Below are 22,931 nucleotides of genomic sequence, written 5' to 3' on the forward strand. Positions count from 1 at the left end.
ATGTGTGTTATATGTGTTAGAGTATATGTATTATGTGTTGTATATGTTTATGGGCCGGAAGGCAATACGTTATGGGCCGGAAGGCGATATGTTAAGGGCCGGAAGGCAATATGTTATGGGCCGGAAGGCGATTATGTTTACGGGCCGGAAGGCAATGTGTTGTGGACCGGAAGGTCAGGGCCTGGAAAGGCGTATATGTGTAAGTCGTATACTGGGGAACTCACTAAGCATTTATGCTTACAAGTTGTTATGTACGTGTTTCAGGTACTAGCGAGGACCGTGGGAAGGCGCCGGCATGATGCATACACACTGCTGCTATTTGAGATCTTGGGGATTTTATATATGTATTTGATATGAAACATGAAATAAATACTATTGGTTGAATGAAATCACTTTATTTTAAATGAAAATTTTATTTGAAAATTTGTGTTGTTACACCCGTATCTTCCCGAGTGTGGGCATGACCCATATCTCCCAGATAGCAAAGTGTGGGCAAGGCCCGTGTCTTCCCGAGTGTGGGCATGGCCCGTATCTCCCAGAAAGCAAAGTGTGGGCAGGGCCCGTATCTTCACGAGTGTGGGCAAGGGCCCGTATCTCATAGTTGAATGTTGTTTTTATATGCTTGCATGGTATATGGTATTGTGGGGGAGCTCACTAAGCTTTGTGCATACGTTTTTCAGTTGTTGTTTTAGGTACTTCCTCAGCTAAGGGAAAGGAGTCGGCGTGGTAGCAGCACATCACACAAACGCCTTTTGTTTTCCGCATTGTAGATTTTCTGGGAGGTACTCTGAATTCTAATTATGATGTCACCGGTTTTTCAGACATGGATTTTTATCATGAATGTTTGTAATGATGTTTTATATTTTCATCTAAATTAAAGATGAAATTTTTAACCGATAATTTTGGAGTGTTACAAGTTGGTATCAGAGCCCTGGTTTGAGGGATTCAGACACACCTTTGGGGGTGCTTGTACTCAAATCGAGGGATTAAAAGATTTTCTAAAAGAAAATGTTTTTTTTGAAACTAAGAAACGAGTTTTGAAAAAGAACGAAGTGTGTGATGTACGCAACCGGCCGTGCTCAAGTAAGTATTCCCCAAAATACCCATACAAGTTTATGTTATGTTTATCAGCTTTTGTAGAACAGCATGCTAGAATAGGAATAAGGATCTAGGAGTGATGCCTTATGTGCTTGTTTTATGTGCTTAAGTATATGAAAGAATTGTATACTAGTTTAGTGCTCTCTGCGAGGATAGAGTTGCTTGAGATTGTTTTCCTTATGTCCAAATGTTGTTTGCTTTGTGCTATGTGGGCTTTGAATTGATGGGAGTTAACTGTTAGGTGAATACGCTAAAGTCACATGTGATCAGGGTCGTATAAACTCAGAGTGTTGAGTTTGACCCTATTGCGTAGCTCTTGTTTGAGTCTTAACCGTTGTAGGGATGAGTCCCTTACTCGAAGAATTATCCGAGCCTCATCACATGTGATTGTATTCAGGTAATAGTTAATTGGCATCACCAAGAGGCCTTCAACAACTGAGGATTGGGTTGGGTGAAGTCAAGGGTTTCCTAGGGTAAGCCTAGGATAAAGAGTAGCAGTGATTAGCGGTAGTGGAAGGGACCTGGTGGAGTTAAGGCAGTCCTTGAAGAAGGTACGGATAGATGTGGAAGGTAGTATGGGCCCGTACTACTGAAAGCAGAGGATCCGTACCCGAACCATGGAAGGCCAAGATAAGATCGAGGAACTTGTAGCGAGTAGGATCCCTCCAGGGGTATTAGTATCGCTAACAATTGTTATTTATTGTATTTCAGAATGGTGGTACTACGCCCGAGGCCAGTAGTTGGCAGTTCAGGAGAGGGGTCAGGTTCGGGATCAGGTTCCGAGCCAGTAGATGAGAGGCTGCGTGAGTTCATCGCGTCTGAGATCACCAGGGGCATCCTTGAGTCGACCCCCATTATTTTCCGGTCGATCAAGGAAGGGATCATCGAGTTGATGGAGGATTACCTCAGGGCGTTTAGGAGCGCCATGGCATCCGTCCAGTCGGGATCTTGCACATTGTCCTTTAAGGACTTCAGGGGCAGTGGTGCACCGGATTTCCATGGGGTGAAAGACCCCATTGCCGCCAGACAATGGATTGCAGACATCGAGTCTGCACAGCTGACTAGCTTCTGCCCCGAGGGGTCAAAGGTGAGGTATGCAGCAGGGTGTTTGCGGGATCGAGCTCGAGACTGGTGGGAGTTAGTGGGTGACTTGTTGGGAGCCTCAGCTATCGAGGCTATGACCTGGTCGGACTTTGTGACCAGGTTCAGGGCAGAGTTTGTGCCGGCTGTCGATCTTCAGCAGCTGGCCAGGGAGTTTTTGGATATGAGGCAGATGACTGAGACCGTGGTGGAGATCACTACCAAGTTCCGGGAGAGGGCCTTGTTGGTGCCCCAGTATGCAGGTGACGAGTATATGAGGAGGACCCGTTATCATGATATGCTTCGGGCTGACATCCGGGAGCATGTTAGCTTTTCAGCTTGCCCTACCCTGGAGTCCATGATCGCCAGGGCGAGGGAGAGGGAGATTGATTTAGAGCACATTCGGAAGAGGAAAGCAGAGGCGGGTCAGGTGATTGGGACTTCAGGAAAGAAGTCCCGGGGATCAGATGGGAGGCCAAAAGGCCAAGGGGGACCGGGCCGCTGCGGGAAATGCGGTAGGACACATGAGGGAGCATGTCGGCAGGGATCAGAAGGCTGCTACAAGTGCGACAAGGCAGGGCACTTTAGCAGGGATTGTACTACTCCCGTTGCGGCGATACGGACATCTAAGTTACTGTGTTTCCACTGCAACCAGAGGGGCCACAAGAAGGCCAATTGCCCCCAGTTGACAGGTTTAGTGCTGGTAAGGGCGCCAGCCCCAGCGACCCTGCGGATCACCGATGGCCGACAGGGAAAGGCAGAGGTTCCAGTGGTGAGGAGCCAAGCATTCCAGCTGACCACCGAGGAGGCACGCGCAGCACCCGATGTGGATTCTTTTCCTTCTTGTTTATTTATATGATGTTATGATATTGAGATGTACCCGGTATATGTATATGTGTTAGGATCGTTCCATGTGAATGGTATCCCAGTCCAAGTGTTGTTCGACTCGGGTGCATCCCGATCGTTTGTGTCCCTTGCGCTTAGCAAGAAGTTTCCTGAGTCTTCGGGCATGCTGGACTGCCCTTTAGAAGTAGAGATTGCTGATGATCGATCGATGCGAGCATCGATGGTATTTCGGGAATGTGTATTTCGGTTGTTCGAGGAGCGCTACTTGGTGGATTTGGTTCCCATTCTGTTGCGTGGGAACAAGGTGATCATAGGCATGGACTGGTTGAGCCCTAATGGGGCGGTGATAGATTGTGCGCAGCAGCTAGTGCGAGTCAGGACCCCAGGTGGGGGAGAGTTAGTGATTCATGGCGAGAAGCCACAGCGCGGACCTGCTGTATGTTCAGCAACGAGGGCTAGACGTTATCTTTAGCAGGGATGTGCAGGATACGTTGCGTACGTGATGGATACCCGGGAGGCGGGTCATTCGACCGTGAGCGAGTTTCCGATGGTGCGAGATTTCGCAGATGTTTTCCCAGAGGAGCTTCCTGGGATACCTCCCGAGCGACAGGTGGAGTTCAGGATTGACCTCGTCCCTGGTGCGGCGCCGATAGCCAAGGCACCATATCGGTTGGCTCCTCCTGAGATGCAGGAGTTGTCTACGCAGCTGTAGGAGCTGCTAGACAAGGGATTCATTAGGCCGAGCAGTTCACCCTGGGGAGCCCCGATTCTGTTTGTGAAAAAGAAGGACGGGTCGCACCGGATGTGTATAGATTATCGGGAGTTTAATAAGGTAACGGTGAAGAACCGTTACCCACTCCCGAGCATTGATGATCTTTTTGACCAACTTCAGGGAGCATCTTGGTTCTCCAAGATTGATTTGCGTTCGGGTTATCATCAGATGAGGGTCAGGGAGGAGGATATGCAGAAGATCGCGTTTCGGACGCGCTATGGCCACTATGAGTTCGTGGTGATGCCGTTTGGGCTCACCAATGCTCCTGCCGCGTTCATGGACCTCATGAACCGCGTATGCAGACCGATGTTGGGTCGATCTGTGATAGGCTTTATCAATGACATCTTGGTTTATTCCAAGACGCAGGAGGAGCATGAGGAGCATCTGAGGGAGGTTTTGGAGACCCTGAGGAGGGAGAGCTTGTATGCCAAGTTCTCCAAGTGTGAGTTTTGGTTGCGCGATGTGCAATTTCTCGGACACCTTGTCAACCAGAACGGGATTCTGGTCGATCCGGCCAAGGTCGAGGCCGTGATGAGATGGGAGGTTCCGAAGTCTCCATCTGAGATTCAGAGTTTCCTAGGATTGGTGGGCTATTATCGGAGGTTCATTCAGGATTTCTCCAAGATAGCTGTACCCCTGACACGGTTGACGAAGAAAGCCATGGTCTTTCAGTGGGGACCCGAGCAGCAGGCAGCATTCGAGACACTGAGATAGAGATTGTGCGAGGCGCTAATCTTAGCCCTGCCAGAGGGCGTGGAGGACTTTGTGGTTTATTGTAACGCGTCTATTTCAGGGTTGGGCACAATATTGATGCAGAGAGGGCATGTCATTGCCTACGCTTCGAGGCAGCTCAAGCCTCACGAGAAGAACTACCCGATGCATGATTTGGAGTTGGGGGCAGTGGTTTTCGCCCTCAAGATTTGGCAGCATTACCTCTACGGGGTTCGATATACCATTTACACGGACCACAAGAGTTTGAGGTACCTTATGGATCAGCCGAATCTAAACATGAGGCAGCGTCGATGGTTGGACGTGGTGAAGGATTATGATTGTGAGATCCTTTACCACCCGGGAAAGGCCAACGTGGTGGCCGATGCGCTTAGCCGCAAGGCGGCACCAATCAGGGGTATGTGCATGAGGATGACTGTGGTGACTCCCCTATTGGAGCAGATCCAGGAGGCTCAACAGGAGGCTATCAAGGAGGAACATCGGAAGAACGAACGTGTGGTGGGTCAGGTTTCCTCCTTCGATTATGATAGTCGAGGACTATTGACACTACACCGTAGGGTGTGGGTGCCGTATCACGGAGGCGTACGCCAGATCTTGATGGAGGAGGCGCACAAGTCCCGATTCTCTATTCATCCCGGGGCGAAGAAGATGTATAGGGATCTTCGTCTAGATTATTGGTGGCCCTGCATGAAGCGGGATGTGGCATGGTACGTCGAGCGGTGCTTGACCTGCAGGAAGGTCAAGGTCGAACATCAGACACCGCATGGGAAGATGCAGCCGTTGGACATCCCGTTGTGGAAATGGGAAGACATGACGATGGATTTTATCACAAAACTTCCCAGGACTGCACACGGAGTAGATTCGATTTGGGTCATCGTGGATCGATTGACCAAGAGCGCCCATTTTATTCCGATCCAGGAGAGCATCTCGGCCGAGAAGTTGGCCGATATCTACATCAGGGAAATAGTGTCGCGGCACGGGGTGCCGGTGTCAGTGATATCCGACCGAGATGGGCGATTCACTTCCAGATTTTGGAAGAAGTTTCATGACGAGTTGGGCACTCGTTTGCATTTTAGCACCGCGTTTCACCCGCAGACGGATGGTCAGAGCGAGCGGACCATCCAGACTTTGGAGGATATGTTGTGGGCATGTGTGTTAGATTTCGGTGGTAGCTGGGATACCTATCTTCCCTTGGCTGAGTTCTCATACAACAACAGCTACCACGCGAGTATTGACCGACCCCCATTCGAGATGTTGTATGGGCGGAGGTGCAGAACCCCGCTATGTTGGGGTGAAGTTGGCCAGAGAGTCATGGGGAGCACCGAGGTGGTGCTCGAGACGACCGAGAGGATCCAGCAGGTTCGGAGCAGGCTTCAGACTGCTCAGAGTTGGCAGAAAAGTTACGCCGACAAGCGTCGATCCGACTTGGAGTTCCAAGTCAGGGATATGGTTCTCCTGAAGGTGTCGCCTTGGAAAGGCATCATTCGATTCAGGAAGCAGGGCAAATTGGGCCCGAGATTTATCGGACCGTTCAGGGTTGTAGCCCGGGTATAGATTGGAGCTGCCAGTCGAGCTCAGCCAGATCCACAACGCTTTCCATGTCTCTCAGCTGTGGAAGTGTTTAGTGGATGATTCAGCAGTGTTGCCGTTGGAGGATATCCAGGTTGATGACAGCCTGAATTACATTGAGCGCCCAGTCGCGATCCTCGACAGGAAGTCGAAGGATTTGAGGAACAAAAGGGTGGAGTTAGTGAAGGTGCAATGGTAGCACTGAAAGGGTTCGGAGTGGACTTGGGAGCCGGTGGATGAAATAATGGAGCATTACCCCGAGCTATTCCAGGATCGAGCAGCAGACTTCGAGGACGAAGTCTAAAATAAGTGGGGGAGATTTGTAGTGCCTAGTTCCTGGTATGTAAATCTTCATTGAGTATTTTTCCTTTTTAAGCCTTGGACTCGGTGAGTCATAGGTTCAACTCGTTGAGTAGGGACGAGACACGGGACACGCTTAAGTTGGCGACTCGGCGAGTCACCTCTGTTGGATGAAACCCTAAGTTTTTTCAGGGGTTTGCACCCTATTTAAGCAACATATCCACCCCAAGCCAGCCCCCATTCACACCCAGAGCTCCTAACCCTCGTTTAAGCTTGTTCTTTGAAGAGTTGAAGCAATTGTTGGTGTTTTTGAAGGTTTTGAAGAAGAGGGAAGTAGCTCCAGAAGAAGGGGAAGCCATCCAAGCACCATTGTGTTCTCTCAGCAGTTCCATTGAGGTATATCTCATTTTCCCTTGTTTCGATGCTTATTGCTTCATTTAAGACATTCTTGAGCCATTCCCCAAGCTTGTATGTGCATAATGTTCCGAAATAAGTTGATTGGTCTCTTGATCCAAGCATAGTTGAGCTCCAGGAGCTCAGATCCACTACCTTTATGAGCCCATATTGCACATAAACCTTAGATCTACTCTTTTGGTGCATTTCAAACCCTAAAAGCCCCATAGATGGATAGTTACACATAAAGTTGGAAACTTTACATGTTATTCATGCTCTAGGAGCCCAGATCTACAAATGGCATGGATTGGATTCGAGCAAAATCGCATTTTTAGCTCTTGAATGGAATGAACTCAACGAGTCGCTCATCTGACTCGGCGAGTCCAGTCGCGAGTCTCCGGGTTTGCCCCCTTTTTGTTATGTCGAGTCGTGAGGTGAGTCCAGGAGGGACTCGGTGAGTTGGAAGCCAAAACTCACCCATAATGGAACTCGGCGAGTCGATGCCCCGACTCGGCGAGTTCAAGGCAATCTCCTTAGATCAAGATCAGACTCGGCGAGTTGTTCATACAACTCGGTGAGTCGCAACATAAGTGTTCATCGGATGAAGATGAACTCGTCGAGTTGTTCATACAACTTGGCGAGTAGGATGAAGGACTTGAACATCAGTTTGGATGGAGAACTCGTCGAGTCAACGCCTAACTTGACGAGTAGAAACAGAATCCTAGATAGTCATTTGGACATAGACTCGACGAGTTGGATAGCCAACTCGACGAGTCGGGTCAACTGGAAGTTGACTCTAACTTTGACTTAGGGCATGGTCAGGGGTAAAAGGGTCATTTCACCCAAAAAGGCAGTAAATATTGATTGATTGAGTATGTTGTGGGAATTACAGCCGGAGGATTTCCGGAGTAGCAACAGCAGCAGACAGTAAGTTCCCACACACACCAGCAGCTATTTCGAGGTAAGTTTCCTTTCAGTAGTAACGGGTCTAAGGCACCAAGGCCAGCCCGTATAGACGAGACGTTAGTATTAGAGTGTGGGTCGAGCCCGTATCTCTTAATTGAGTGATTGCGATATATGCTAGTAGGATAGAGCTATCTGTACTTGTTGTCTGTGTGATAATTGTACGATATGAGTTGGCGGTTGAGTGTGGGCTAGGCCCGTATCTCTCCGAGAGTGGAGTGTGGGCTAGGCCCGTATCTCCCAGATAGCGAAGTGTGGGCAAGGCCCGTATCTTCCCGAGTGTGGGCATGGCCCGTATCTCCCAGATAGCGAAGTGTGGGCAAGGCCCGTAACTTCCCGAGTGTGGGCATGGCCCATATCTCCCAGAAAGCGAAGTGTGGGCAGGGCCCGTATCTTCACGAGTGTGGGCAAGGGCCCGTATCTCATAGTTGAATGTTGTTGTTATATGCTTGCATGGTATGGGGTATTGTGGGGGAACTCACTAAGCTTTGTGCTTACGTTTTTCAGTTGTTGTTTCAGGTACTTCCTTAGCTAAGGGAAAGGAGCCGGCGCGGTAGCAGCACATCACACATACGCCTTTTGTTTTCCGCATTGTAGATTTTCTGGGATGTACTCTGAATTCTGATTATGATGTCACCGGTTTTTCAGACATGGATTTTTATCATGAATATTTGTAATGATGTTTTATATTTTCATCTAAATTAAAAATGAAATTTTTAATCGGTGATTTTGGGGTGTTACACACACAATCGATTGTTTGTTTACTCTGATTTTTATATAATTTGTATCCATTTAGTACTCATAGAAAGGCTTGTAGAGTCATTTTTACTTATCTTTCATCAAAGCAGGAAATATAGGATATTCTGGAGGAACAAGCAAACTTTTCTAAACACAACATACAATTTACTACAACTTACTAAGTTTTCTACAACTTACTCACATCACTAAAATCTTATGAACTCACCAGCTTAAATGTTGATCTACGCATTCAAAATAACTTGCATTCTCAGGAGACCAATAGACAGGTATGCACACTGGGATTTAGAAGATGGAGCAGTATAGCTTCATGTCTTATTTTGTTATTTGCTACGTAGTCTATGTTTTGTGAACCACATACTTTGTAAAGACTTTCTGTCTAATGAAATGGCTTTTTATTACTTTGATTACTATGATGCATGTCTTGTGATACTAAACATGACGTCCTCCGCCCCCGAACGTTTCCGCCGTTCCGGTTTTGGGGTGTGACAAAAACCATATCTAAGAATTTGTACACTCATTTTTGCATATACAATATGCAACCGATAATATTTGGTTTTGTTTATCCTTAGTAACAATAAGTAACATGGTACCTTTGAACTCGCCCTTTAGGCGGGCTCCATCTACTACAAGGGTCAGGTTACAACAATTGACAAAAGCACGTACCTACAATATATTGTATATTTATTCAAATAAATTGATTATAGTTAGGTACACCAAAATAAAAATAAAAATAATAAATATAGTAATATGAAATGAGCAACTAAGTGCGACATACAAGAACTCATACCAATCATCACCATCTGTTTGAATATGTGTCACCTTGCCGGGATTATGTTTGACCAAATTGTGGAAATAAGTCGGAAGTTTGGTAAAAGAATGTTTTTCGTACCTCTTAACAACAACAGAGCATATTTCTTCGCACGCTAAGCCTGATGGTATGAGATATTGATTTTCAATTTAGCATTCATATCATTAATAATATATTGTCCTCTATATACTCTACTGTAATCTTCAGTCAAAACATCAACAATATATTCACCTAAAACATGTTTATTTGCTTGTCGATGATTGGGTTGCAACATTGTTGAAGAACATGTGTGTACATCAACAAATTTATTCATTTGGAGAAGTCCATCAGAATTATTAATTCCTTTTGCTCTTAGTAACCAAGAACAATTTTCCCAACACACACAACCTCATACCTTGATTTGGTTGATCTCCTTGTCTTCATCTGAAAACCTTCTTGAAGACATTTTGTTTTTCCAATCGCCCGTTTTAGAAGGTCTTTGTTCTTAAATATACCAAAATATTCAATCTTTTGATGATTGATGTCTACCATTTGTGATGGGATATCTTTAACAAGCATTAATTGGAATGCTGGTACAGGGGGCATACCGTAAAAAAGGTTATCGAGAAACTTAACTTTACATTCATCACCCAACTCATGTTCATCAGAATTGCTTTCTAAGTCGGTTATATCTAAAGCTACATCAGCAACATCAACAAAATCCACGTAAACCATGTACATTTTCATCTTTCTGAATCATATTTTTTTTTCTTTTACTATTATCTACTACAACTGTATTCATAACTTTAACTTCTTGTTGGGGAACACAACAACCACCCACGTCATTAAGATATGTACCAACATTATCATCACTAATGTATTTGTAATTTTAGGATCCACATAGTGAATAGGTGAATACCTCACATTAACATTTTTAGTAACACTATGAAACTGAGGTACACTAGGAGTCATGAAAGTACTTATTGGATTGTTGCTCCCTTTATTGCTGCAAAAGTTAGCAACCAGCTCATTTCCACTCTCGCCACCCTCCGTAACCGCATCACCTTCATTAGTCACTACAAAGACTTGCACATCCCTTCCTCTAATCGATTTGATTACGTTGATCAACATTCTAACATTCATATCTTCAATTATGGTTATATAACGATTCAATTCAGTATGAGAGAAACGAAGACTAATTTTATATTTGTCTAACAAACATGTTTTCATTCTCATCAAAGATACAAAATCACTATAACTAATATAATGAAAAAATATTAAAGCAAATTCAAAAATATGCCACTGTAGATATACGTATTCAAGATTTGTTTCCACAATTTTCTACCTCCCACCAGTTACAACGCAAACTAAATATTCATTTATTTTATTAGAAAGATTTTAAAGAAATTTTATAAAAATTAACAATTAAAGTGATAATTTTTTGCAAAACTTTATATATAATAAGGTTGTTTCGTAGTAAAACCATATCTATTTCGTAGTAAAAAAAACGCAAAATCTCAGGTGGAATGGAGAGGAACTTGCAGATGAACTTAGTTCATCTGCGATTTTAATCAGATATTGCAGGTATTTATATGGAAAAAATTTAAAAAAAATTAAAAAAAAAAACATCTGCAAACATAGAAGTCGCTAAAGCATGAATGTTCTTTAGCGATTTATACGTTCGCAAATGGGCTTACTCCATCTGGGATTTTCAAGACTATATTTGTAATTTTGGTTTTTTATTTTTTTTATTTATTTATTTATTTTTATTTTTTTTTTTACTATTTTTCACAAAGTAATTAAAAGATTAACATATATTTGTAATTTTCTCTAATAATATAATAATAAACCATATACGTCATATACCAAAGAATGGATTAGAAAAACATAAACGTAATCTCGAACTCCATTTTATGAACTCATATCCAAAAATTGCAATATTTTCTTTTTCGGCTTGTAATTGGTTTAAAATGAAAACTTCTAGTATTAATGTTTACAAATTTTGTTAAGTAGGTTTTAGTAAAGAAAGGTGCTTAAACGATTAACATACTAAGTTCATTAGATTAAATAGAAAACTAATTTTTGTAATTCTTTTTTAAGATAAAAATAATAACTTCATAACTTACCATTTGAATATATGAAAACAAAATCTCGACTACAAATCAGAATAAAACATAAACATAAACGCAATCTCGAACTCTATTTAATTTATGAACTCATATCATACATGCATTTCATACTTTCATACTCAAATCAGAATGAAACAAACAACCCTTCAGAATTATGATCGGAAATCCGAGCTCACAGCGTTCGATGAAACCAAATCCGGCGTCAAAGGGCTTGTAGACGCCGGAATCACCACCCTTCCTCATATATTGATCGTACCTTCATGTGAAAACCCAAACTCCGGCGAGCCACCGTCTCCAGAGCTAAATCTCCCGATCATCGATCTGTACGGAATCAACGAAGATCCAATCCGGCGAAAGGAGGTGGTCGAGCAAGTGAAGAATGCGTTGGGGAGTTGGGGGTTTTTCCAGATGGTGAATCATGGAATCCCTGATAGCATGTTGGAGGAGATGAAAAAAGGTGTTTTAGGGTTTTTTGAACAGGATAATGAGGTGAAGAAGGAGTGGTACAGAAGAAGGGATGGCAGTGGGAAGCCTAAGTTCCTTTACAACAGCAATTTCGACTTGTACTCTGCACCTGTGACTAATTGGAGAGACACTTTTTATTGCCCCATGGCTCCGAATCCTCCTCAGCCATATCAACTGCCTTCTGCTTGCAGGTTTGCTTCCATCGTCATCTCTCTAAAAAGAGTAAAAAGTGTTGTTTCTTTTTATCTTCGAGTAGTAAAGTGTTTTTCAAAAAATTATATATACTTTGAAAAGATTATGTAAGGTTATGAAAACATTGTATAACTGTTGCATGAGATGAGTCTTATTTAAATTCTTCTAGAGTAAATTACACGAATGGTCCTTATTGTTTAGGGCACTTTACATGTCTCGGTCCTAACTCTTCTTTTAAGTTCAGTGGTCCTCAACTTATAATTATGTTACGGGTTTGTTCCATGTGTTAGCATTATGTCTGTTTTCACGGTTTAAACCTCTGACGTGCCTTGCACCACAGGGGTAGTTTTGTCCTTTCCAACTAAACTCTCCGACTACAAAACCCTATTATCAAGTATTTCAACATCTTTTTCTTCGATACCTTCAGCTAACCTTTCTGTTAGATGACTCTCTAACCCACTCAGCATTCTTGTTAATGTTCAAGTGGAAGTCTTTCATGTTTGTGACTTTACATCAACTTTATCTAAGAGATTTTCTTCGTCGTTATTGCTACTATCATCTCCATGAAGTTCATTGTCAACATTGTTTTGTATTTCAAGTGGGGTTTATTGAAAAAAAAAAAAAAAACCAACTCACCTTTATGTCATTTCATCTAATCAAGTTATAATCATTAGTTTTTTTTTTTTTTCAGAAATTAGATTATAATTGTTATTATTTGTTATTGATTTTATTTCATTTATTAGTTTTTATATATTTGTTATTTAAATTTTTTCTATTATGATAATTTTATGTAAATATATTATAGGGAAAACTGAGTAAAGTTTCTACATTTTGATCGCATAATCGACTTAGCATCTATATATATTTTTTTTATTAAATTAAGTCCCAAATACCGGTAATCGTATTCAATTTAACCATTTGGCCCGGTCAACAGGTCATCCAACTTTCAAACGATACATTTTTGACCAAAATTTCAAAATTTATTATAAATTTGGTCCAAAATTTACATTTTTGGCCCAGAATTTAAATCTTATTACAAATTTGTTCCAAAATTTATCCTTTTTACCCAAATTTTAGAATTTTATTATGAATTCACTCTAACTTTAATTTTTTTTACAACTTTTTTTCTCAAAAAATTGTTTGAAATATGTTTTTTCTTTATAAGATTTTAATATAGAAAATAAGTTTTTATATAGAAAATATAAGATTTTTAAGTGAAAATAAGTTTTTTTTGTATAAATATGATTTTATAAAGAAAAAACATATTAGAAACAATTCTTTGAGAAAAAAAGTTGTAAAGAAAACTAAAGTTAGGATGAATTCATAATAAAATTCTAAAATTTGGACAAAAAGAGTAAAGTTTGGACCAAATTTGTAACAAAATTTAAAATCTAGGCCAAAAGTGTAAGTTTTGGACCAAATTTATAATAAATTTTGAAATCTAGGCCAAAAATGTAATTTTTGAAAGTTAGATAACAGGGTCAAAGGGTTAAATTGAATATGATTACTGGTATTTGGGACTTAATTGAATAAAAATATATATATATATTGACTAAATCGATTATGAGGCCAATATGTAGAGACTTTATTGTAGTTTTCTCTATATTATATAATATTCTTTTTGTTTATTTGACATTTTGTTCGAATACATTTTCTTAATGTTTTTTTGACATTTGTTGAAGATAGTATCGTCACTGTAATTGTTACACGTAATCTAATTTAAATATTTAACAATATAACACATAAACAATTTGTAGTTTATCAGTCATCTAATATAACTTGATCATGGTTACAATCACTACTAAAATGGCTCATGTACATACTCATTGTCTTTCGTGTGGTTTAGCCCATTCAGATGCATAATCATACTTGAAATAATTCAACATAGTGGTAATCGAAGGCATCGGGTACCCTTCCTTTAATGTAAGTTTTACCCGATGGCCACCATTGACAAATCCGATTGCATGCAATATGCGTGTGTTGATTCCAAGGTGACGGATATGACCAAAGCGGTAAGAATGAAAAAACTTTTGAAATTGATCAATGTATGGAAGTGATTTATTCCCGAAATAGGTACTATGTTGTGTTGGTTCTTTGTAGCAAAAAACCTATGGATCGACAAATTTAGTTTTGGTTGAACAACTTCGCCTAAGTGGTTGTTGGGGAGGTGGATCAACGATGGTTTTATCGAACCACTTATCCTTCAGATGGGCACCCACAATTGGACTTATGAATAGCAGGTTCAAAAAATGGGGTTGTTGATGGTGAAAAAAACTCCTTGAACTTTTTATAAAGAGTATGTTTTCTAGATTTTGACTGCTTTTGATATGTTTGATTAACCATTTCAAGTTCGTTTGTAAAATCAATATCTTCATCTTTGATAGGAAAACATGGCAAGATCTCAAGTTTCCTCCAAAATATATCAATCGAACTAAGTGGAATAAGTTGACCGTCACTAGAATATTGTGATTGCTCATGTTCACGTGGTAACCCATGAAAATTATGTACATGGTAACCCATAACAATTACGCATGTGACAACCATAATTTCTTGAGTACATGCAAACAAATTTAGATGCAAAAATAAATAAATAAGACTGTAGTCATCCACAAGATTCTTAAAAGAAAAAACCCTTTCATATCACACGTGACGTCACGTTCGTATTAGACGTCACGTTCGTATCATAAAAAATTGTTTGTTTAATAGTTAAACTGTAAATCCGTATATCTGATGCAAAAAACTGATAAAAACTTGTTCGGATTTAATCGAACTCTACTAGCCTAAAACCGATTTTATATTTACAATAAATAAGGCTAAAGTGGTTATCAAATAAACTCTTTTTTTTTGTTAAGTCTAAAAAATATAAAGATTTTATATTTAAATTGAATTAGAGAATTAGTGTAAACAGTTAATAAGGTTAGAAAAAATACTAAATGAATTATAAAAAACCGCTTGCATTTTCTATTTAAAATAAGAGAGAATAAATAGTAATGAAAAATAATATATATATATATATATATATATATATATATATATATATATATATATATAATAAAACAAAGTTTTTTTGCCACATGTCTTCTTCTCATTCATTTGGACACATGACATTTTTTAGAATTTTTAAAATTTTTATTTTCCACTTGTCATTTTATTGTATTTTTTATTTTTTTAAATTAAAATTCCACATTTAATGTGTAAGGTAATATATATGTAAAGTATTTATTATAAAGAATTTATATATGTAATGTATTCAATACATTAAAGTCTCATTAATTTTAATAATTCAAATTTTTTTCATTTTTTTTTTAAATTCAAACTTGTCAAATTGTTAAAATTTTATATTTGTTTTTTTTTAATTAAACTCATGTAATACATGGGTTTCACACCTAGTATGTACATACATACATACATACATACATACATACATACATACATACATACATATATATATATATATATACATATATATATATATATATATATATATATATATATATATATGACAAAGAGAGAGAGGAAAATAAGGAGAAAGAAAAACATTTTTTATTGTGTGGAAAACTATGTATTAGAAAACCCCATTGGGTTTTTTTTAGCATGACCCTTCAAGAAATCGATGAACACTATCAAGCTACCCGGAATGGGCGTCTTTGAAGATGTGCGACGCTGAGGTGCTGTGACAAAATACGCGTGAATACCGCCTCAAGTGTAGTTCTAGGTGTGACAAATTGGAAGATGGAAGAAGACAGAGCTTCCTATTGGCTCGCTTCTTTTTTGACCGTTTGAACTCCATGGAAGCAATTAAAAAAATAGCCCTTTCTTGATGTGAAAATAGCAACTCTTCAAGTGAAGAAGATGAAATGCGTCTGTAGAACAAGTGAAGAAGACAACACATCTTTCAACAATTGTCAAAACTATGACCTATTATGTTTGGGTTAAAAGCAAAGCAAACCCCCTAATTTCTTTCTCAAATAGGTTTTTAAAATTTACAACTTCCACTCTAGTCTTTATTATTATTATTATTATTATTATTATTATTATTATTATTATTATTATTATTATTATTATTATTATCTGTGCTTTTTAAGTAATTTAGGTTTAAATTTTTATGTTTTTTTTTATTAATTTAGGTTTAAAATTTAAGTTATATAATAGGGTTTTAAGTAATGTAAAATATTTTATTATGTTTAAAATTATGTTTTTTAGTTAATTTAATCACAAAAAAATGAAAAAACAAAAACAAAAACAAAAAAAGAATATTGTGTAGTGGTAAGCATTTCAATGTCTAATGGGTTGGTAGTGAAACTGACGTGGCGTTGTGGGTTGGTAGTAACCACTCCCCATAGCCTATGCTCAACTACTTGTGGGTCTTTGTCAACGTCAATAATGTGTATATATTAATGCCTAACTATTTATGGGTCTTCATCCAATAGTGAGTGTAACACCGTCGTGCCAATTCAAATTTAATTTTTTTGTACATGCTGGAGGCTATTCAATTTCAACTACTGTATATTAGATTGGGTGCGAGACATTAAGGGCATGTTCAACACAGAGCGTTTGAGAACTTCTAGCTTTTAGCGTTTGACAAACGCTTCGTTTTGAACAAAAAGTCTCGTTTGACACTATAAGCTTCTAGCGTTTAGTTTAAACAAAACGTTCCAAATATAAATGCTACTTAACGTAGTGTTTAACAAAACGCTACCAGCTAGAAGTTACAAGCCACCTGCTACCAACTATTTTTACCGAACACACCCTAAGTACTTATCCAAGTCGGTTTTCCCATGCTCAGTATATACTGATATTAGTTTATGTTTAGAAATAAATGTACTCAAAGGTCGAACTTCTAGAAAAGAAGCAATTCAAAGACTTGATTTAAAAACAAAAAAACAAAAAAAAGGACAATCATTGTTGTTATTCTCTTCTCCTTTTTCTCTTTCCTGTCGTCAAGCTACTAGCAAGCATGGAAGAAGCGAGGGGCTTGGCGCCTGGAAAAGGATTGATGGCAAGGTCACGACGAGGGAGTTGTGCGAGCCACTCCCTACAGCCTAATTGTGTAAAAACAAGAAGTAACAAATTAAAGCTAAAATGTTATGAATTAATATGTAAGACTTGTCGTTCTTTTAGAGTCTAGATGGTATATCATATTGTGATAGAAAGAAAGAAAGAGAAAGAAAGAGATAGAGAGAGAAAAAGTTACCAGTAGTAGATATTGCTCTTGTGGAAAGGAGATCGGAGTGGGAGAGGTGGATATAGTCGACAGAGAAAAGTATCTGGAGACAGAGAAGCAAGAGGCGGCGACGGAAAAGCAAGAGTCCGATGACGGAGAAGCGACAGTCTGTCGAGTAGCGACAAAGACCGATGGAAAAGATGCAATTGGGTGTCAGTGTTATTTTCGGTGAAATGTGAATCCTTTCACCATTCTGGCAAAGAACTTTTTTGGGTCTTAATGGTTTTTAAACTCAAATCTTTAGTTAAGAATACATTTAATTAGGTCCTTAATACCATGCAGTTTCTTTTGATTTTATCAATACTATAAGTTTTTTTTTAGTAAGAAATTTTTGAATGATTGTTTTAGATTATTGGTTAAGTGTATTTTTAAGTTATATTACATGTAAAGGCAAGCTCAAAAGGTGGGGGTTGGCTAATTAACTAAACATTTGACTTATTATTATATATATATATATATATATATATATATATATATATATATATATATATATATATATATAAAGGTGTTAGAAACTTGAAAACCGAGGAGGTCATGACCTCCTTGTAGCCCCTCTTAGGATCCGCCATTGTACATATCCAAGTTCATCCATCATGTTGTCAATGTGATGAACCGAGAATGTATCAACAATATGGTCTAACTAGAAAGGACAAAAGCACCCTTGCATGCAAGACATGTGAGGGGTTGAAACGTGAAAATGGACGAAATGTTAATATGAGAACAAACATGTAATATGATTAAAACTTGAGGACCGACAAGTTAAAAAAAAGTTAGAGATGAGTCATGTAGACTACGTTAAACCATAGAGGTCATTCGTGTAATTTACTCAATTATTTTATTAAAAATATTTTTTTTTGCTAAATAAAAATAAACTATATATAAACTTGTCAAATTGCATCATTTCACCAAATGACCTTTGACGTATTGGTATCAGGGGGTTTGATAGATAGGTGTTTGTCAACCAAAGGTCAAAAGGTAAGGTCTTAGTGTTGACAAAATGTGTAAATTTATAAGTAGAATAGTAGTGTATTCATAGGACTGGAATTGATACTTTTTACTAAACCGTATACCGTATTAATTATAGTTGGTATAAAAAACTACCACTATCATACTAAGTATAGTTGATACGAATTTCTTTGACCACCAATAAGTTTGGTAGATATATGTTGGTAATCTTATATAGCAACATGTATGGGGGTTTTGGGAATGGCAATTTTCGTATTCTTGAACATTATGAAACTTTAATGGGAGCTTTTGTGAATAAAAGTTTTCTAACGGTTGAGATTAACAATTCATTCTAAAATGATTTTATTAATTTGTATCATTGGTTTATAAGTTAAAACGGTGGAGAAATATTGAACACGTAAATATAAGTTTAAAACTTTAAACTTTACTAATTCAGTAAATGTTAATATTAAAGCTCGTAAATCATAAGCGCCAAACATATTGGTTACCGATATTCTTTGTTCGATTGATAACATATTAGTTGATTTTCCATTATACATATTTGTCACTATTAAGTATATATGTGTAAGCTCTTCTTAAAAAAAGTCATATAATTTTCCTTTTTAACTCTATTAAATTACAAAAAGAGAGTATATTCGTAACGTAGCTATGGACAAAAGAAGGGTAACAAAAATACATAAATTGACAGATTGTTATACCCATGTAGTCATTATTTTAGTTAAACTGTACAAATTGACTAACATAAATTTTACAAAAAAAAGGCCTTTTGAAATATATATATATATATATATATATATATATATATATATATATATATATATATATATATATATAAGTAGGATCAAATGAGAACAAAAAAAGGTTGAGAACGCGAGAACAAAGTATATTCATTTGCGATTCTATTTATTCATTTGTGGAGAAATGATAAATTTTTACGCATTTAATTTCAATTGAAGAGAAAAAACATATTCATGTTGATTATGCGTAAAAATTTATCATTTCTCCACAAATGAATACATGGAATCAGAAATGAATATACTTGTTCTCGCGTTCTCAACCTTTTAGGTGTTCTCATTTGATCATTTCCCTATATATATATATATATATATATATATATATATATATATATATATATATATATATATATATATATATATATATATATATATATATATATATATATATATATATATATATATATAGTAGCCGTTTGTCCGCGCAAAGCAGCGGCAGTGAATAGTTTCTTTGAAGCAATTAGTTTCATTCGGAGACATGTTATATTTCTAAGAACACTTGCACCATTATCGATCGGTTTCACAAAAATAAAAAGTCCAATGCCAAAACCAAAAAATATTGTGGTGATGGATTCCATGGAGGTAAAGAAGATGAAGGTTTGAATTAGTTTCCAATCAACTATATTTTATCTAAAAAATTAAGGAACTCCAATTTGAATGACCTTTTAAATTTCAAACGATTTGTCGAAAAGAAGTGTTTCAGATTTCGAATGCACCAGATAACAGAGAAGAGATATTTTAGGAGTACAAGTTTGGTCAAAATTAATGAAAATACTAATTCAATCCCTAAAAATAACGAAATACTAATTTAAATGTGTTTTTAATACTTGTATCTCTAGCATTATCATTTGTAAGATATATATTATAATATTATTATATTAATAGTTGGTTGCACTTTAAGCTTAAAGATTTGAACGTCTTCAAAAAATATTATTATTATATTGATTCTATTTATAAAAATAGTATGATTTTTTTATAAGGTAGTATATATATATATATATATATATATATATATATATATATATATATATATATATATATATATATATATTAGGTACCCAATCGCACCATAATACGTCCTATTGTTTGATATATTGATTATAAAATTGTTAAACTACAACCCTAACTTGATTTTCTTTCAAGATATTCGACATTTCACTATTATCATTCTCTTACATCACATATTTTTGCCGAACACCTACTAGGCTATATATATTGTAGTTGAAAATGGAAATTATGTAAGAGGAAGATAAATGTGTAAATTCTAAAAATTTTGGAAGTAAATCAAGTTAGAAATTAAATTATAAGAACATTGGATAATTAGAACGTATTATATGATACGAAACAACGTAGCATAGTGAGTTTGGGTACCTAAGCTTATATACCCTTAAGGGTATATTCACTTTTCCCTATATATATATATATATATATATATATATATATATATATATATATATATATATATATATATATATATATATATATATATATATATATATATATATATATATATAATGGAACAACATTTCAACAATAATGTTTTGGAATTTGGATTTTAGCCACAATAGTTTTGGTTTGTTGTCACTTTTAACCGCTAATATCAAACTTTTTCATTTTGGATTTTGGCCACATTAGTTTTGGTTTGTTGCCACTTTTAGTTCCTAATATCAATGCTTTTCTACTTTGTTCCCTTGACTCATTGAGCTTACCAATAGTAATGTCTTTTTAGTCATTTTGACATTTTTAATACTTACAATCAAAACTTTTACATTTTGACATAAAAAAACAAAAACAACAACCCATGCAAAGCATGAGTTCTCCACTAGTTAGAATTTGAATTGTTAGCCGTTTAAAAATGCTTATTTTTGGACTAATTGGGATGTTTTTTAATGGACAATTGGCCATTTTAGAGTGTTCTACGGACTTGACTTTTTTCATATGGGACTAGATCACCAGAATGTGTCCATATAAGTGTATGTGTCTACAGATCAAATAATTACTTAAAAAGTTTAGAAAAAAAAATATATAATGATTTTTTAGTTAAAGTACTGAAAATGTAAGAGTCTTTTGAACAATTCTTAAAATGACACTGAATATAATTCATGTTAGATGGTATTTCTAAAAAAAGTTTAATGATGTTATAATTATAGAGATATTTTGATGGAATACTCAAAACAAGTAATGGATTCATGTTAGATGGTTTTTCTAAAATGATTTTTCACGTAAAATACTGAAATATAAGAGTCTTTAAAAAAAATTCAAAATGACATCAAATATGATTCATGTTAGATGGTTTTTCTAAAAAAAAGGTGATGTTTTTGTAGAGATATTTTGATGGAGTACTCAAAACAAGTAATGGAACTCGGAATTCATTTATTCAAATTAATATCTGAAGCCCTTTAGCTCAACGCAGAGCACCTCATCAAATTGGGTTGCGCTAAAGGTCTCGCAATTCTTGGACATTTCTACCCTCCATGCCCGCAACCTAAGTTAGCAATCGGCACCAGCACGCATACGGACAATACCTTCATCACAATTCTTCTACAAGACCAAATTGGGGGACTTCAAGTCCTACATCAAAATCATTGGATCGATATTCCACCTAATCCTAAAGCTCTTGTAGTAAACGTTGGAGATCTTTTACAATTAATTTCAAATGATAAGTTTTTTAGTGCACAACATAGAGTTTTGGCAAATAAAATTGGCCCAAGAGTGTCACTAGCATCGTTCTTTACGACTGGAAGCCTTCAAACATCGATGGTGTGTGAGCCGATTAAAGAGTTGATTTCTGAAGAAAATCCTGTGAAATATAGAAGCACAACGGTGAAGGAATATCATGAGCATTTTAACTCGAAGGGACTTGATGGCACTTCGGCTCTTTTGCGTTTCAAAATCTAGATATGTTGACAAGAACCCAAAATATTGAGATAGTATTTTATATTTTATATATTCGGAGAAAAAAACTCACGTAGTTATTTTTATTCAGTTATATCTCAATGTCAAGTAATGTTTTATTCTATAAATATGACATATGATTAAAAGATGATAAATTATATGATAGGATTTTATAAAATATTTAGAATAGACAAACGATAAATTAATTTTAAGAAAAACTTATAAAATATTAATCATTAGAAGGAGATGCTCTAATTTTAATCCATACTATTCATAAAAATAAAGTGGCTATAATTAAGGATAATCACAAAAAACTGTGAGCATATGCAAGGTTATGAAATCGGGATCCTACTTACGATCGTTTTTAGGTTTGCAAGATCGGGATCGAAATCTTAAGATCTCCAAAATAAAGCATAATTTTAATTTATAATTTTAAAACATAAAAAATATTTTAAACATTCCATTTTTTGTTCAAACGATATAAAAACTTCAAAATATTAGACATAAGTCACAACACAAAATAATAAATGATAAATTGAAAAAAGGTAAAGACACAAAGTGGTAAAAAAAAGTCTCATTTGCAAAAATCAATGGAAGATAGGATCGGATCGGATTTCGATCCTACAATCCTACCTACGATCTTACGATTTTACCTACGATCCTACCCAAAATACGATCCATTTATGATTTGACTCGTTTTTCATACCAAAGATCGTAGGATCGTAAGACTTACGATCAGAATTGCAATTTTGAAAACTATGATCATATCTATAAACAAATGACCTAACTTTTGAATATTTTATAATTCTTAAAGGTGAACCATATTCTCAAGTATTTGCCAATTTGACTGCAATTTCCAAAATTTTATATTTTGATATTCGAGACATAGAAGTTTGTTTTTTTTTTTCTTATTTGTATTTTCTGCCTTCGTCTCTTACACTGTGCTCCCGAATTCACACACACACAGAGA

The 22,931-nt window shown here is 36.8% G+C and overlaps 1 pseudogene; it reads left to right on the forward strand.

Moving 5' to 3' along the window:
• Positions 1–11,554: 11,554 nt before the first annotated feature.
• On the forward strand, positions 11,555–21,964 carry LOC145036278 (1-aminocyclopropane-1-carboxylate oxidase homolog 1 pseudogene; annotated as a pseudogene).
• The last annotated feature ends 967 nt before the right edge of the window (positions 21,965–22,931 follow it).

Source organism: Lactuca saligna, chromosome 3 (assembly GCF_052625555.1).
Source record: "Lactuca saligna cultivar CGN05327 chromosome 3, ASM5262555v1, whole genome shotgun sequence".
NCBI classification, from domain to species: Eukaryota; Viridiplantae; Streptophyta; class Magnoliopsida; order Asterales; family Asteraceae; genus Lactuca; species Lactuca saligna.